This window comes from Ruditapes philippinarum, unplaced genomic scaffold (assembly GCF_026571515.1).
Source record: "Ruditapes philippinarum isolate M1 unplaced genomic scaffold, ASM2657151v2 ctg3039_1_1_1_1, whole genome shotgun sequence".
Lineage (NCBI taxonomy): Eukaryota > Metazoa > Mollusca > Bivalvia > Venerida > Veneridae > Ruditapes > Ruditapes philippinarum.
The window spans coordinates 134,277-153,759 of record NW_026855324.1 but is presented as its reverse complement, the minus strand read 5'-3'; the positions used below and the strand labels follow the sequence as shown (position 1 = coordinate 153,759).

At 31.2% G+C, this 19,483-nt stretch overlaps 1 long non-coding RNA gene across 1 annotated transcript; it reads left to right on the top strand.

Moving 5' to 3' along the window:
- The first annotated feature begins 10,188 nt into the window (after positions 1 to 10,188).
- LOC132742961 (uncharacterized) lies at positions 10,189 to 18,606 on the top strand. Its single transcript, XR_009627507.1, has 4 exons — positions 10,189 to 10,499; positions 13,580 to 13,628; positions 14,046 to 14,287; positions 16,439 to 18,606. It is a non-coding gene; the product is annotated as an uncharacterized LOC132742961 (long non-coding RNA).
- The last annotated feature ends 877 nt before the right edge of the window (positions 18,607 to 19,483 follow it).

The following is a 19,483-nucleotide window of genomic DNA, read 5'->3' as shown; positions in this document are numbered from 1 at the left end:
CTTTTATTTTTAAATATATCAATGCATTAATTTCAAAACTTTGAATTTTTCAATCGATGCAAATGATTAAAATTTCGCCGTAACCATTTTTTTTAGAAAAAAGGGGCATTATTTTTCAAAGTTTTAAAAACAGACCAGTAACCAGGAATGTGCGAAAAAACGCAAAAGTTTAAAGCCGTCGTCAATGCATGGTTAAGAAAGAAAAACACGGTAAAAACCGACCAAAATTTTTAATTTCAAATCGACTTAAAGAAACCCAATAACCCAAAGGCTGCCTATACATTTACTATACTTAAAACCAAAATTAAAATTTTTTTCGAGGGTTTTTTACTTTTTTATATCCCGGGTTTCCCGAAAGGGCGAACTGGGGATTGATGTGAAAACAACTTTTTATTTTCGTCCCCAAAGTTTATTTTCCAAATCAAATTTTTTGAAATGACGAAATGATTAGAGTATTGCTGGCGTTTTTTGTTGTTTTTTTTTATATCGATATATCTCAAAAACTCAAGTAAGGTCGTCATTTCCACAATGATCTTGAAAAATAAACATTTTAATGGAAACACTATAATGAGGTTAGGAATATAATGTCTTAGCAATGTGGAATATGATATTTTATTTCTTCTTATTTGGTTCCATTTTCTTTCCTAGTGCACCTTTTAGAGATTATAATTTCACGGCTCCTGCTTTCTTTTGCACCGTTCCCCGTGTCTTTCATATTCCGCCTTTATGGATATACGCGATGGAATTTAAAAGCGTTATTAATTATACGAGTTTAAGCTTATGAAAATGGATTGTTTCATCAAGGAAAAACATTGTTTAAATTGCCTCTTTATTTTATTTAAAAAACAATCCATTATAAAATCGAATATATTTCAATTTTAATTATACGTCTTGCACGAAATTTAATCAGAACCATAACTTATTTGATTTAAGAACATTTATATAATTATTCTGTCTACGAGACAGTTCTTTCATAAAGGCGGTTGTCTTGTTGTCATGGAGATGGCATAATAACTATGGGCTATAGGTTTATTTGCAAAAAAATACTATGTGACGGTTCAAACTCGATGACATACTAAATATTTTAAAACTCTGTACATATGTTGTGTTCTTGTTAGGAAATAGACTTAGTTTTTTTCCCGAAGGCCATCTAAAATCAAATGTACTTCCTGTACAATTTACAGGGAATAATGGAATATATGCAGAAGTTTCATTAGTGATTTTAAAATTACAAACCGAAATCTGTGAATCTCATTCGCCATTCTCAAACAAGTAAAGTAATATAAAGGATCTTTTTGAAATGGTTTACGCGTCTATTTCAATTTATGTAAATTATGTAGTTCTGGAAATGAACTACATTTCTCCTTGAGTTTCACAAACTTTTAAGTTCTAAGTTCTCTTTTATTTTCTTGTTATGTGTTTAAAATATTTCAATTTTGTTTAACTATGCTTCCTTCCACAAATTGTTTTACATTGCTTTTTACATCTCATTATTGGGTTATAAATTTCGTTCAAAGTAACAATACCAGCGCCAACATTGACTATTCGATTCCGTAAACACATTCGCATGATAATATCGAAAAAACAAAACAAATTATTGGATATTGTTTCGTTATGGTCCAGTTATATGGTGCTTTTACCTTTTATCTTCCTTAAGTGAGGTAACGTGTGCATGACTTGGTGACCAATAATCGAGCCGGACTGTAAGGAACAATACTGTATTCACGAACAAACAAATGATCACAGTTATGACAATATTCTTTGTTTAAATATAAATTGTTAGGGCTATCGGGACTGATGATACTTGTTTCGGACAGATGTCAAAAAAAATCTGGAAACAAAGTAATCACAACAAAATTACAAGAGAACGGACTCGGTTTGATTGGGTCTGGGCAAAGCCGATATACATCTGGTTAGCTTCAATTTGCTATTATGAGCTCTATAAATAGTGGGCTTCTCTGTATAACTCAATATGGCTATGCCACTGAACTTTGTAGTAATTCGTTACTTCTTGAGGTACGCCAGTTTAAGCTAAAACTTGAGCCACAAACAAGGAAGACTGTTCCCAGTTTACTTATTTTAATAATTGGCAAACTGTAAATAGATTGAAATGTCAATAAAATAACAGTATTACAATAACATCAACACATGTATATGCAAGATAAATCAATCTTAGATATCTTAACACTTATAAACTACGCATATATTATGACCGCGACTGCCGATTAATTTCCATGCAAAGTACAAAGTTTGGTCGAGTCATTGGCCATAAAAGTGTAAAATAAATATTCAACTAAAAAGAATGACATCTAATGCCAGTTATATGGCTTAAAGGAAGAACACCTGTATGTAAACTTTACCGTAAGGTTACGAGTTATGGACACTTTTCTGAACTAAAGTTTGGTTATTCGCAAAATGAGGAACTCTATATAATCAGTTATATCATCCCTATGACAAATTATTTTAATTGATTATAGTAATGAATCAAATAAAAGCATTCAGCTTACAATCCTACAAGCCATTTATTTTCCACTCAAAGGTTTGAATAATGTTTGAAAAAAGTCCTACCTCATCCATCTTTATAACTTGACCACATTCCTAAACAGAGAACCTACTTCAAAATATTTTACCAAAATGAGGGACTGTTTTCTAAATCTGCCTAGTTTTGATTTTATAAAACTGAAAAATTCAGTTACTGTAGCTGTACTGTAGTTGTTGTAGCCAAAAATTGATATCAATAAACACTTTCTCCAAAAGACGGATCTGAATGAAAGAAGATATAAAAAGATATAAAAAAATAAGTTGACCCTTCCGAGGTTGAAACACCGCTCCTACAGTCAACTGCATTGAATGTATATTTGAATACTTTTCAAAGCGGAGGTAATGCAGTTTAGGGGATATACCCTAACTACGAAGCCCCCGCCTGTATACTATTATAATAACTCCTCTCCTTCATCTCGTACGCTGTTGAATCCTCTGTAGTCTGTATATCTGACTTGAGATCACGTAATTTAAGTCTTTTTTATCCATAAATTGTTGCGTTCTAGTATTAAGAGATAAAAAAGGCACGTCAGTGAGGAAAATAAAGGCCGTTAGAGAATATTATAATTAAAGATAACAGTAGGTCACGCATTAAACGTCATTTATGCCTATAGCTACAAAGCTTTCTCTTTGGCGTTTAAGTTTACTAACTGGGAAATTTCGCAACTAATACAGATCGACAATATCTTCACCAATTTCTTTTTTGAAACTTTAATCAAATCTACAAAGTATTGCATTACATAGGTATAAAAATTTAGAGTTTACAAAAATGTGTATTAAGACAACATTACACCTTTGATCACACTTAAATTCGGCGACATGCACTACCTCGGAAATTGTAAGAAAGTAATTTACCATATATCCTAGAAAGAGGTAGCTGTGCTGTTTTCCAGGCGTGGTATAGCTTTTACTGACTAGGTATATTCAAAGTTTGTTCTCGTATTTAGTTTTGAAATAAGCATGCATCGTTTCAAATGTTTAGTTATAAGTGTCATGCAATTAAAAAAGAATATATACAGATGCTAATTAAATAACGTGAACTTATGTGTTGTTTTTATATTCCGATTAAGTTTTAACAAGAAGTGCTCCTGTTAATAAATAAGAACTTGCTTTTTTAAAATTCAGGACAAAATTTAAATCTCTGTCAATCTAATTACATCTACAGTCGCCAAGAATATCATTGTCATTGCCATACTGAAAAAAAATGGTTCTTAACCGTTTAGATTTTATTGCGTTTTGGATTTTTCATTTCAGCATGTACAAACTCGGATAAAGAAGTAATCTTATTTGTGGAAGATACAGACTCTGAGAGTAAAGAAGCAGCAATGCATTTAGCTAAACAGTTTTTTACAAGCACTGAAAAAAGTATCGTAAGATTGTTTTATTTTAAGAATCGGCATATAACAATTGAGACTGACATTACATATAGGTTGTTGGAAATCAGAGAAGAGCGTGTAAATCCAGAACGAAAAACTGAATGCAAGTATAAAACATTGGCAAGAGATTTGTTTAAAAAACTGCAATTTTCCAAATCAGAAACAAGAGCTTTTATTATGCTTGAGAATAGTGATGAATCATCAATTGTTGCCAATTTAGCATTGTCCAATCTCTCAGAACCAGCTTTTTCAATATATCGTGTGATAAAAGATTTCAGTTTGTCACTTAACAAGGCAGATATATACAAATTTGTGAAAGATATTCACATCAGTAAATGGAGTTCGCTGTTTTCGACAGGATTTAGACGTTTTCCAGAGATATGTACAGGTGGGTAAAGAGATGAAATAAGCCTTGTAGTAATTACTTTTAGAGTCTTCTGGATTTATTTTAGACAAAATATATGAAATTCATGAACGGCGATGTTATCTTGAAAATGTTTGCTGCACACATTTCATGATGTTCTTCAAAATAGGAAATATTCATAATATCATTAATTATTATGTTTTTGATAATTTTTTGATAGAAATACCAGGTAAATTAGTTTAAAACAAATATATTTAAATATTATATTTTTAAAAAAGCTTTGGTTGATTTTTTAAATAGTGCCCATTGGGGTAACTTTTTTTCCCAAAACAAAAAAGCAATGACAGAAATTTGAACAGAAAGGGATTAAACCAAATTTTCTTTTTTAAATTGTCCCTCATGTAAAAAACTAAAACCAAAACACAGTTTGCAATTTTCGGTAGTTTTCCTGTATGTAATGTTTTTTTGGGGGAAATCCCCTTCCCATTTTTTTGAATATTCATATATAAGTTATGGAACCATTGTCCCTTTTATTTTTTTCCCCCGTATGAAACCCGTCTTTGTTTTTTTTAGAGGTTCATACGTTCCAGGGTGTTTGGAAAATGTCAAAATGTTTTCCCAGAAAAGCAATGTAAAACCATTTAAAAAAACTGTTGTAATGTCATTCACTGAAAGCACATGGTGATGATGAACGTTTTGGTGATGTTTTTCTGGTGTCCTTTTGAAATTTTCATTGTTTTTGGTGTTTGTGATAAACTGTAGATTAACCCTATCTTTATCTGATTATAAACATCTTTTGAAAAATAAAAGGCAAGGGGGTTTGATTTTAAGTAAAAATCGAGAAATAAAAAGAAATACACAGAAACAGTTTTAAAGTTTTGCTTAAAACATGCTACGACTTAACATTTCGTCGTGGTGACATTTCACCAATATTGATAAAAAAGCTTTCTATGACACGCAAAATCTGTTATCCCTGGCATCTTAGTAAATAACAGAATACAACAGTTACCTTTTATGGTATTTAGTAGGCTTGGGCATTTAACCTACTTGAATCTAGATAGCAACTTTCGAATTGGAAGAGGTTTCATTAGATCGATACAGCTTTTAAAGGTTTTTAAAATGCATTAAAAAGGAAGCTTATAAAAATTTCAGGGTGTCAACAAAACCTGAAAAAAGTAAGCTCAACTTACATTCTCAGGCTTACATTTAAGACAGTTTAGATTTTTTCAAACAACAAAATTGAAGAAAATTGAAGATAATGCCTTCAGCAATTCTCTTGTTCGTAAAAATTAATTTTTTTAAAAGGGAAATTTAATGTCAAAGATTTTTGGAAAAATTTTTGTTAAAGGGGTTAACTTTCACTTAAAGAAACTTAAATACACCTGTTTTAAAATTCTTTTTGTTTTGTTCCCCATTTTAAACGTTCCGGGAAGAAAATTGGAAAAACCTTTTAAAGAAAGGGAATTTTTTTTTCCAATGCGTTTGGATTTTAAATGAAAAAACTCTGACTTAAAGGGAAATTTTTCTGTGGATATTTGGGGGGTAGCTTATTGTGGGGGGAAAACCCTCTCGTCAATCATCTACCGTTTTGTTTCGATCTTTGAACGGCAAAAATGGGTTTTATGGGCTTTATTTGAAACCCAAACCTTAAAGCAGCAGATTTCCTAATGGGATTTTACCTTACCCTAAAAACCCAATTGCTGACTCCTCTACAAAAAAACAGGACGGGGTGTATACAGTTTTTAATTTCTAAAGAAACAAATTTTTCCCTTGAGTGGGTTTTAATTTGTTTTTACTCTAAGGAAAAATTTTTCGAATTTTTTTTCACATTTCGTAACATTTACATAAAGGGCTAACTTAACAAAAATGAACAAAATTGATTTTCCAATAATTTTTTTCACTTTTAATCCCTGCAGAGGGCTTTTTTCTTTACAAAAATAAAAAAAAAACTGTTTTTCTTAATATTATTTAAGAATTTACACAAATTTCAGAAAACAAAAATATTGATTTTTTGGAAAATTTTTTAAGGCTTTAACGGGGTTTTTTTTTAAACATTCCCAGGGTTTTTAATTTTTCCAAAATTTGGGCTTTTAAAAAAGTGTATTGTTCAAAAAGATATTTTTAATTTTTTCAGTTTATTTGTTTTTTGGATGATCAATGGAGAAACAGTAATTGGTGTATTACTGCCGGCGTTTTATCTACAGTGTCATCTGAAGCCAGCGTTTTATTCCTTTGCTTAATTACATTAGACCGACTTTTGGTGATCAAGTTTCCATTTGGAACAGTGAGGTTTGGGCCATTGAAGGCATGCATCTGCTGCGGAATAAGCTGGTTTATTTCGATTATCCTATCGATCATTCCCTTTATTTACAAAAAGCCCTTTCCCAAAAAACCAAATTTTTTTACTCCAAAACGGGGGTTTTTGTTTTCATTGCCTTTAAAAACGCATAAACTCCGGGGTTGGGGAATATATTCTTTAAAATTTTGGGTTTGGTTTTAAATTTTCTGTCCCTTTTTTTCTAGTGGTAAAAGGAAAAATCCCCATATTCACAGAACTTCGGCGGGGGTCGGGCTAAAAAGAAAACACAGCAATCCAAAAATCCCGTGATTTGAAATTTGGTAAGAAATTTTACCCTTTCCTTTTGGAAAAACAAACCGTTTTTTCGGGTTTTTGGTTCCCGATGGGAAATTAAATGGGTACATATCTCGTTTTAAAAATTTTAAATTTTTAAAAAAATTTAAATGTGCTCCCCAAAGGGAGAAAAAAAATTCGCCCCCCTTGTTCGCCCTTTCCCTCTTTTCCCGAGCGCCCCGGGTACACTCTTAACAAAAGAAGAAATTTTTTTTTGAAAATTTAATTTATATTTTCACATTGGGGATTGAGATAAACTTGGGGAAGCCCCCCAGTGCCCAAAGAATGTTACCTCTTCCTTTGTATAAATTTGAAGTACCCCCTTTAATTTAAAAATGCTGTGTCCGGTTTTTAAAACGTTTTAAACCCTTTTTTAATGATTTTTTAAATTTCAAGTAAACATATTTTTTTTAGACATTTTGAAGTGAAGTTGTCAAAAGAATTAGTAACTTCACCATTGCTACGCTTTTTTTTATAAATCCCCCTTTATAAATATTACATAAATGTTTTTCCAGAGAAAAAAATAAATTTATTTTTTGAAGGAATTGGGGTTAAAAACTTACTTTATTTGATAGATACCAATGAAAGGCAGTGCAGTGTCAAAAGTCAAAAAAACAACATTCTGCATTGTCTTTTTTATACTTTCTTTTACGGTACTAGTATTTCAAAATGTTACTTTAGCTCGCCCGGGGGGTATTAATTCTTTTTTTAATGATTCTCATTAAAAGCTACACACAGTTTTTAGAGTCTACTAGATAGGGGTGTAGCCCTTTTTTTTCTCCTGTGTTTGGGGGTTTTGCCTTCAAAGAAGTTTGAATTTTTTGATCGATCCATTCAAATATTTTCAAATTAATCTCTGGACAAGCATTATTAAGTATTATAAATTATTCTTCTTTGACAATGCACTTACAGTCATTTCAACTGTGTTTATTTTCAATGAAATAGTATTGTATGGTTTAAAATTTAAATGTTGAATTCTGTTTAAGACGGTGATTGGCAGCTTGGATGGATGCAACTTTCATTACCATCAATGAACAGGCTCAAACAACCGAGACTGCAACATTTTAAATTTTGTCATTTTGGGCGTACTTTAGTGATTTCGTTTTTCTATATTTTATTTCGACATAAGTGTTATTTGTGCCGTTTGGAGGTCGTAAAAAGTCGCCCTGTACATTGTTATATATTTAATATTTTTAATTATTTTTTTTATATTTAAAAATGTTATATTTTAGGTCAGCGCGATGTTATTGTTGTTTGTACACGTTTGTGTTTTTTTCGTCCTTTCTATTTGACCTGTTTTAATTTGGATGCTTCCAGTATTCCTACTTGAATTTTGTACAATAACACTCAGTACATTGTGCCAGCTTTTTAAATTCGTCTTTTGACATCTGTCAGAATAATAAGTAATCGTACAGTTTTTCACTTTAGATTTTTTTTACAACGAGTTAATGTCTTCCTACAGCGATACACTAAGTGTATCATATTGCAATGAACAGTGTATTTTTAAACCTGGTTGCTTTCTACATGTAAATGTCAAATAGCAAATTTGCGAGCTTTGGAAGAGATTTTTATCAGTTAGAGAATGCACACTTGTAGTGTGTAGCTTACATTTTTTAGAGAAGAGAAAATCTTTGTTTTGAAGGGAGTTTCGTTTATTTGTTGAAGTTGGTTGAATTAGATTGTGGTGATCTTAATTGATCATGGTTCATTGGTTGTAATGAGTTGTTTTATTGTTGTATTTTATTTGGTTTTTGAGTTATATCTGTTTGGTAAGACATAATTGGTTGATATTGGTTGAATGTTTGGAATGATTTTGTCTTGTCAAGATTATATTAGTTGATGCTTTGTTTTTGAAGATATTTGTAATTATTGTGTTTTAGTTTAAGTTGTTGTCTGATGCTGATAAGTTATTTGTGACGTTAATATTGTTGGTTAAATGTTCGTGGTTTATACTGTATCTTAGAGTTGTAAAAATTCATATCATACATTTTGTGGCGATTTTTATTGTTTTGTTTCACCATAAGTTGTTAAGAGCTTGGGCCTGCCAGGTGTCTAGTATTGTTTCGTATAAAAGACTTATACGTGAAAAGATATTTCGTATAAGTGGTTGATAAATGATGTGTGTTCTGTTTTGGGTGTAAATAATGATCAGAGTTATTTGATTTTAGTGTAAATAATAATCAGGGTTTGTTGTTTAAATGTATATATGGATTTGAGGTAAAAAAGAAGATAAAAGTACCTAAAAAAAGTGTTAACTAAACAATTGCATGCTAGTTTTCCAACCGAGAATATCTCAATTTTTAGTCAGGCGGTGCTGCCCATGAAATTGGTTCTAGTTTTATTACTAAATCTTTCCTAAGATTAAATAACATCAAGGCAGTCATTCTCCTGACAACGTTTAACCTGTGATATGCAGGCTCAATAACCTCCTATCCCCTTTCAAAATTTAATTTTCTTTATATCTTTCAATTGTTTTTTCGTTTTTGGCGAAACCCATTCTGTTACTTTGGGGTCATTCCCGGCCCCTTTAAAATTTAATGACACTAGGTTCATTTTTTAACCGCCTTTTAAAAAAATCAGCGGAGTAATTAAATTTAAAATTTTACAATTTTAAAAGTTTTAAAAGTTTTTAATTTTTGATTTAAAGGGCCCTGGTTTGGGGAAAATAGGGGGACCCAAAATTGTCTTCTCCCTTTCCAGTACCGTTTATAACGACTAAACAGCCGAGGGATGTTAAATATTTTTCCAAATTTTGTAACTTTTTGGGGATTTTTCCCTTTTTTTTTTTCTATAAATTTTTTATTCATAGGAAAATTCCGTTTTTTTTCTTTGTTATAAAATTTTTGACACCCCCGGTAAACACACAATTTAAACTTTCCTGTTTCGGCGCCATTATAACTTAAACTGTGTAGGTGCGCCGTTAACCCAAATTTTCAAATCTGTTTTTATGAAGTAATAGAACAGTCTGACAGTCTGATACCAAGGCCAATGTCACTGATGCTAAAATTGTTTTTTGTTGTTTTTTTTGTACTTTTGCATTATACAAAATTTATTTATTTATTGGTGTCATTCTTATTCAGTATGTAAATATCTTGAGATGTACTGTAAAAGAGAAGTTATTTAGTTCAAGGTCAAGGTAACAAGACAGTTAAACTCCATGTTGACTCAATCAAACAGAGTCTGCAATTTTCATGTAATTTTGCTGATTTTAATGCTTCCGATGGATTACCTTTTTCCCAGATATTTATGTAGAATCCTATATTGTATCCAAAAAGTACGAATATATGAATGTTCCATATTTGCGTACACAAAGAAATGCGAAACATCATTAAAAACTTCATACAAACAATTTTTAAACATGGCATTTTTGTAGTTTATAAATCATATTTCTTAAACAGTTTGATTTGTTCAGCCAATTATCACACAGCTTTATAAAAATACACTTATCCCTTTTTTAGGTATTTTGGCATTAAATGGATATCCGATTCCAGGTGACGTTTATGCATGGACTGTCGTTTTCATATTACCAATTAACTCTGCCTGTAATCCGTTTTTGTATACAGTGACTGCAATAATTGGGAAAAAGGTAAAATATGTGTTTGTTTCTTCTCACTGACGTTTACATTGAGTTTAATTAAGTGTGCTAGACGTATTATGATAAACACTCTTTTACTATTGAAAGTATGTTATTTCAAAACAAAATAGATTTTAGCTCACCTGAAAAACAAATAACTCAGAGTGAGCTTTTGTGGACCGAAGCATAATTTCTGTTGTGCATCGTTTTACGGTATCAAAATTTTCTTAAACAGGACATCTTATCCATGATCATTGGTAGTTCTGAGGAGTGTTCATTTGATAACCTTTATTCACAAAAAGTATTCAAAATGCTTCCTGTTTTATGTATATGAAAGTCACAGTAGTTAAAACAAACTTCACCCCATCTCTCAATTTTTGTGTGGAAATACTAGTTGTCTTTAAAAAGTCGTCTCCCCTAAAATTAAAAAGACTTTAGATATTCATCTTTAAAACAATATGACCCGGATCTAAGATTTTTACATTTATAGCCTTGCGAACTAAACAATACAAAGTTATATGAATTATAATATCCTTTGATCAATAATGGTACTATATTGGGGTTGCTTTTGCAACATAAACTTGTATAGTGTGAAGAAATCTTTTCATCAGAAATTACAGTTCTCAGAAAATGAATTTAAATCTTCTTCTTGTCTTCATTTACATTTACTTGGATTCATAGCATTGCACAAAAGTTATATAAATAATGCCCCTTGAGTAAGAAATTGTCCTGCACTAGATCTAGAGTCCATTCCTTACAATGGCCTGTATCTTAAACAGCAGTGCCTAAGGCTTTAGATACATATTTGCATGAAACATCGCCTTGATTCCTTTACAAAAGTCGATAAAAGTATGCCTATAGTTAATCTCCCTGTCTAAAACTTCGTTTACTACAACTAGGATATTTGGCAAATTACATTGCCACGTATACTAGTATGTATCAAAAGCTAGATTTATCATGTCCTTGGGGTAAACTAGAACTCCCCGAGTCGGATGTGTCGCCTTGTGAACAATGTAGTTTAGGAGAAATGACCAGGACAAAAATGAAATATGAAAAATAACAAAGGGCAATAACTAAAAAAATTATAATTAGTGCAGAGCAGCAGTTTCTGTGCACTGCACTTCTTATCAATAAGATCTATCATTCTATGATGTTTCAAGTCCATAGCTTTCATACTTGAGGAGAAATGACCAGGACAAAAATAAAGTAAGAAAATCAACAAAGGGCAATAACTCAAAAATAAGAAATGCAGAGTAATCAGTTCTTATGGCACTGCACTTTTTCTTAATGAGATCTACCATCCTATGAATTTTCAAGTCCATAACTTTTATACTTTCGGAGAAAATGGCCTGGACAAAAATTAAGTATGAAAATTAACAAAGGGCCATAACTCAAAAATTAAGAAATGCAGAGTACCGATTCTTGTGCACTGCACTTCTTCTTAATGAGACCTATCATCCTATGAAGTTTCAAGTCCATAGCTTTTATACTTAAAAATAGCCCGGACAAAATTAAAGTATGAAAATAAACAAAGGGCAATAACTCAAGAAATAAGAAATGCTGAGTACCTGTTCTTGTGCACTGCACTTCTTCTTAATGAGACCTATCATCCTATGAAGTTTCAAGTCCATGGCTTTTATACATTAGGAGAAATGGCCCGGACAAAAATAATGTATGAAAATTAACAAAGGGCAATAACTCAAAAATTAGGAAGTGCAGAGTACGCGGTTTCTTGTGCACTGCACTTCTTCTTAATGAGATTTATCATCCTATGAAGTTTCAAGTCCATAGCTTTTTTAGTTGAAGAGAAATGGCCCGGACAAAATTAAAGTATGAAAATTAACAAAGGGCAATAACTCAAAAAAATAAGAACTGCAAAGTACCGGTCCTTGTGCACTGCACTTCGCGGGTTATTGAAAGAAGCATGCATACCAAGTTTGAAGTCAATCAGACTTATAGTGACTGAGTTATGCTCCGGACAAGCTTTAGGGGACGCCGACGCCGACAACGACAACGACGCCGCCGACACAGACGCCGCCGCCGACAAAAGTAACCCCTATATGTCACCTTTTCAAGGCGACACAAAAACGATCCTCTTTATTGCATTACGTTGTATAGGAAAAATATTAAAAGCCTTCTGCTCAGTAAGAACAGTGTTCAGAACTTTTTCTTATGCAGCATCATGATGATCAAGGCATATATGCAGTTCTTCGAAAGATAAATATACTGCAGAAAATTGCACTACCCAACGTACCACGAGAGTCATATTGACACTAAATAATGCTTTTGTTTAAATAAAGTGAAATAGAATGTTTCACACGGACGACTAACGAGTGGCGAATAATGTGGCTGGAGAAGCTGAACCATCTTTTTCTTTCCTGCGATACCCTGGTCTTACTTTCTCACATTTGTGAGCATAAGTTTTAGATTATTTCCGATGCTCTACGCTTTTCTATGAAACTTTTTTCACCATGAACAACAACGTAAGTTTTAACTATAAATCCATCAAGATACAAAATGTCACTCGTAATATTCAATCATATACTGATTATATTCCAAATTCACATTAAGCGAGCAAGTAATTCAATAAGATTCTCTTCAGAAAACAAAATTACATGTACCTTTGGTTGCAGCAGATTTTTGCAAACCTTGACGTATATAATATTTGTACTGTATTATCCTTTGTAGCAACAGTGTTCGGCTCAAGAATCATTGTGCAATATTAAGCCTTAAATCTTGATCTTCTGAAAATGATACAAAAGTTCAATTCATCTGACATAATTGATCATATATGTCTGAACCTGAAATCTTCAAACTAAACCGATATTTGAAATTTTTAAAAAAGGATATTTCATCCTTCCGATTTTTGCACAAATAATTCATCTAGTATATATGATTGCCATTGATTATTTTGAAAATATGATTTATTTGAGAAAGACATAATGAGCGTTCACCGTTGGCAAAATTAAGTGAATAATGAAAATTAGCACAGCAATTGAACACAATTTGATGCCGTGACTAGGTATGTTAAAGACGTCTTTATGAATAATAATCATTTTAAGAATGAGCTTACTTCCCTTTTGTATTTTTAGAGTTTCAATCCTAGTATTGATGAGCAGAGTAGAACAATTGTCCAGAAAGGTAAAGAAATGTAATCGGCTACAAGTTAATTTCTATCACGTTATGTTTGTTGAAATCGCTCTTAAGTTTTTTTGACTTCTCAAACAACAACTGTATTAGTTTGGAAGTTTTATTTTTTCATTCTAAGTTAATTTTTAAAAGCTATCAATTTTATAATCTAAGAAGGTGTTTGTAACGTAAATTTGATATGATTAATATTGTTTCCAATTCCGGCGGCTATTGGATATGTATGACTTGGCGTTTTGTTTCAAGAATGATGACAATTCAAATGACTTTAAATAAAACTTATTACATGTTATATTTTATTTAACAGGTTGCTCATGATTATTTTCAAATCATATAATAGTTTGTGCTGATTTCTGTCAAATAACTGTTACAATAATATCTCATTCAATTTTTAATTTCTTCTTCATTTAGAAAGAGGCGATGCCATAATAGAATATCAGAAATTCAGCAGAACTGTTCGAATGAAACATGAACATGTACCAACCGGAACGATGAGAAGTATCCAAGAAATAATTAATGACGAGAGACGTTTGTCAGCCAGTATTGTTGCAGCAGTGTCCAAACAACTTATCGACTACCTTCGTTTATTACACGAGTCTTTTATTGCGATAGACCAGCTTTGTGAGACAAATATTTACATTGAAGTAAATAAGGTACGTCCAAAATTAACATCTTATCATATTCTAAATGACTAAAAGGAATTTGCATTCTTTTGCAAATTTCATTATGTCAAATAAACTGTTGTGTATGTTTTTGTATGATTAACGTAGTTCCTATTTATTTGCCCGTTTTGTTCAAAGTGATGAAATGTAAAGAATTCAAAATCTTTGTTATTCTTTAAAACAATTTATCGTTTTATTAATGTTTACAGATAAATAAACTTGAATTCCTCAATCATTAACACATTAACGTCTCTTTCCCGCAAAAATCTACTAGGTCAAGAATGACAAACTTTAACAAAATTTATTAGATCATGTGAAATGTTATATTGAAGTTTATTGTATTTTGTAGTCGTTTCACTGTATCTGTTATTTCTTTTTAATAGACCTTTTTTATCAAATTACATGTATCTGTATATTGTATATGTTTTGTCCAAAATTTTGTTTGAGTTTTAAGAATGCAAACCACTAAAATGAAACATAGTGAACCCAATTAAATGCTGAAAAATTATTAGCCAGTTTAAAAAGCTCATAATAAGGCAAAATGTACATCCACCTTATCTGCAACCTGAATATAGTTGCCCCTTTCATCATACAATATTGGCTCGGTTGAAACATATACATTCATGATAGCTTAAATTTTGTTTGATTTAGAACCACTTTTAAGTCAGGTTCCTGGAACTTATCTTTACTGGTCACGTTTGAATAATACACTAGTAAGACTCGAACCCATACTCCCTGATTTAAGAGACATTTACCTTTATGACTCATCAGCGCCTTCCATTGGATAAATACATTATATATCTGGCCATATGTTATCCTTATCTATTATAAAAAAGTATAACTGTAATTTTTATTGCTGATTTGGTATTAAAGGAGTACACATTATTAACAAGAGGTAATGTTTTGTTGCTGTTGTTGTTTTTATTATTTTTAGTTGTAAAATTCAACAACAACGGTCCAAACAAAATGTGAAAAACGCCCATCTGTCAATATCATTCCACTTAAAGCCTCTGCACTGGACAATAAGATTAATTATACTTGGATATAAAAATCTGGAAACAAAGTGATCACTCGGAAGCATTAATCACAACAAAATTACATGAAAATTGCAGACTCGGTTTGACTGAGTCTGTACATGAGGGATAATGAGTAAGTGCAACATCCCTCACGCCCCCTAGCACCGGCGAGCGGTACTCAATTCTCAACACTTAATAGTGCTGACATCATATAGTCGTATTATGAAGTCGTTTTAAAAAGGAAATTTTTATGCTTCTATTTTCCTTTTAGAAAATCTTCATTAACTTATCGTATCTTATGAAATGGCAATCTTACCTTTTCGGCTCTTTCATTCAGTCTTCGGATAAGGACCTTGAACACAAGTATGAATACACAGAACGAATACGGTATTTCGGTCTAACCTATTCTAAGAAACTAAACATGTAAACAAATAGTAATTCAATGCTCGGAGTTGTCGACAAGTTTATTTCCAACATATCAAGTAAAGGTCCACCTTAAATTATAAAATAAGTGAATTCATAGATACAAAAGCAAACGATAGATTATTTATATATTTATTATTATGGTTGTATAATTCGAAAGAACAAAATGCCAACCTGTTTACATTGAGTCGCATTTGTTTATTATTGTACATCAGAATGCATATTTAATTAAAAAATGGTTGTCAGTCATATTTTCAATACTAATTGTAACGAAACAGTCTTTATTTTCTTTTGGATGTCAAAAATATACATTTGTTTTAAATTATCGAAGGTTACACTCTCTGTTTATGTTTTAATCTTAAACCACGTGGTAGACCTTCTTTCAATCAGCATTTACTCCGAGGTTATTATAGATAATAGCCGATGACGTTCCGATTGAGGAAATGGGTAACCTATCCAAAAATGATGACCACAAGTAACACAGGTATAAATATTCTAAGGGAGCCACAGTTCCTCGCGTGTAGAGTTGCCAATATACAGTGCCCAAAGGTATGAATATCATGGTCGGACAGTGACACTATTCTTTCAGGTGTCATATTTCCATGGGGCTTACTACTGCGTGTAATATGTTATATAGTGTTCTATATATAACTATGCTTTTACAATCTAGATTAGCAAATTTGATTTTTTTTTATTTTCATAGGTTAACGAACCAGTTGTTGTTGTTATTGATGCAAAACAATCGATTGCTACCGACGAAAGAGATTTACAGGAAAACATCCTCCAATTTGGAAACCTTCTACGAAAACTTGTTTCAAAATGTGAAAAAGGTTTCAAATAAAGGTTTTTTCATAGCAAACCAGAATGCGCTTTGGGTCTGTTACTTAATTACAAATTAAGTAAATTAAGTAATATATAGCAAGCATATTACAATTAAGTTAGAAAAATCTTCTATAACTGTAAATACTGCAATTTGTCTGTTTTATCAATAAATATTTGTTGTGTAAGTATTTATGAATTAAAATATTATATTTTTCTTATTCATCTTATATTTTGTTTCCATTCTTATATTTTGTTTTCATGTTCAAGATATTTTCATGTTATCGTTTATATTCATTATTATTTTTGATTGGTCAACTTGTAAATTCAATTGATTTTTTTTAACTTATTCATTTCATTTCATCTTTCAAAACAATGATACCTTGTTAAGGCTAAACATTCGGCATGTGACAAATATTTATAAAATATTTCGTGTTGTCAAATATTTATACCTCTAATTATATAGGAAGTATATGATACTTATGGTACTTAAACCATATTTTTATTAGTCTAATTAAAAAAGTGTATTGTTCGGATGAGTTCATCAGTTTTGTATACTCATAAAATTTGTTGATGTCATTTTAAACAAATAAAGTCATTTTTAATCTTTAAATTTATTTGAAAATCATGTTGCTGTTATTTTTTATTTCTGTAAATGTTAATGTATATTTTATTTCGATAAGAGGTGGCTGTCAACACAGGGATGACGTAAAATAAGACCTCGGGTCGCAGTCATATTGCTTGATAAAATATTTCTGCAATATTAAGTTGAAGGATGTATGTTGTTTCCAGGAATTAGAAGCTAAAACAATTTAAGCTTTCATCACAATCGAACTTAAGGTAGAACGCGACACTTTGCGAACTTTCGAGTAGCGTCTTGAAAATTGACATACAAAAAGATGACCATATTTCTGATTAGATTCCGTTAATTTTATTCCAATAGTTTCAGCCAAATTTTGTACACACCAAGTCAAAGTTGACCATCAAAGCCCGTTTTAAACATGACGTTGTTGCGTATCCTTGGTAATTGTAACTTGTATTACAAAGCCATAGGCGCGCAAAATATCTTAATTCTACAGCATTCCACGGAAATTTTGTTTCCTTTAGTCTGAAACAAAATTTGACGTTTTACGCCGAAAAATCTTTGAAAAATGGAAAGAAAATCGTCAATTTTGTGTTAAAATTTGACGTTCAGATTAGACGCATTTTTTTTGTTGGCTATAAAGCGGCTTATCAAAAAATTCCTGAAATAAATGTTTTATTTTTTCTTTACTTTAAAGGTCCTTTAAAATGTATACTCAGTCTTAATGACTAAAGAAATAGGGGGTCACCGACTTGTCAAATACTATTAATAGTGACATTAATTTACATAGATGTTGTTAAAAAAGTTGAATATATGTTATTTTAAACATTTTTTTTTAATTATATATCTAAGTGCTGACACAATATTTATGTAAGTGTGATGAAAAAAATGCCAAGTTGATAGGTTAGACAGTGAACAGTAGGCTGTTAATAGACATAGACTGTATACCTTTTTTCGTGCGTTTACGTCTGCAGAAGCACGATCTGAGAATCTAATGCACAGAAAAAATGCATTCGGGCTATTTGTGCATTATGGAATAATGCCTCTGTTTCGATACTACCGAGTTTTGGTATTTGTTTCACGTATAAAGAAACTGGTTGCACCATGCTTTTTACCTACTTGTGAGTTGAGATTTTACATTTATATTTAAATAATTTAACTACAGGGGCGTCATTGAAGTAAGTTTTTACATATATGAATAAACGTACATGTACATCAACGATACGTGCCTGTGTGTTCCTGTGTGCGCAGATTTTATGAAGAAAAATGGTGTCGTATACTGTAAAAAAAAATTATTTATTTATTTTTTTAATTTAATTATTTTTTTATTTTCTATTATATTTGAATTTTTAAGAAAGTTCATTCTTCAAGTTTGAGATTGGAAATAATATGGTTAATAGATCCCGTATATATATATATATCCAAAATGTAAAGTTTAAAACAATACGGATAAAAATAGCGGGAAAAAAAGAATGAAGTGATGCCTTTTCCAGTTTACATTGCAATTGTTTATTAACAAAACTGTAATAAATAATTGAAGAGAAATATTTCTCTCCAATTATTTATTACAGTTTTGTTAATAAACAATTGCAATGTAAACTGGAAAAGGCATCACTTCATTCTTTTTTTCCCGCTATATATATATATATATGTGTGTGTGTGTGTGTGTGTGTGTGTGTGTGTGTGTGTGTGATCTTGTGATGTGAAAAATCGCTATGTACTTTTAGAGAGAGATAAACATAGTAAGACATTAATGTTTAAACTTTTTACAGCTTTAAAACTGCTCTGCGAGTGGATTACAATTCATATTTATGTTTTCGTATTTTTCTTTTTATCATTATCTCCTTTTTTTATTATTTTCTGTTGTATTAATTAAAACGGATTTATTGTCAAGCAAGAAATAAAACAATAATCCTCTGACCTGTGTTGTTTTGTATAATACCTTATCAACACCTTTTCATGGTGAATGCGTAACATAAAATGTGTGTCACACATCCAGGGGCCGACAATTCGTTACTTCTCTTTAAAATGCGCAAATATCTTGGGAAGATGTGTTCCATTGACAGTACGAACGAAGTAGGAACAGTTAAGAAACGTGTAAGGAAAAATCTGAATATTAAGGAGAAAATATACTGGAACTGGAACATTGGAAAGGAATAAATGTTAATCATTAATACTTTGTTGATACATTAAGATGTATTTTCTTAAGCTTTAGATTAAAAAGTTTTAACGGAAAAAAATTATTTACATAAATGTAGTATATCATACAAATGATTAAAGCATTAGAAACCTTTTTAATTCAATACATGGCATTTTTAATTCTGAGAACCCATCCACGACAAACCC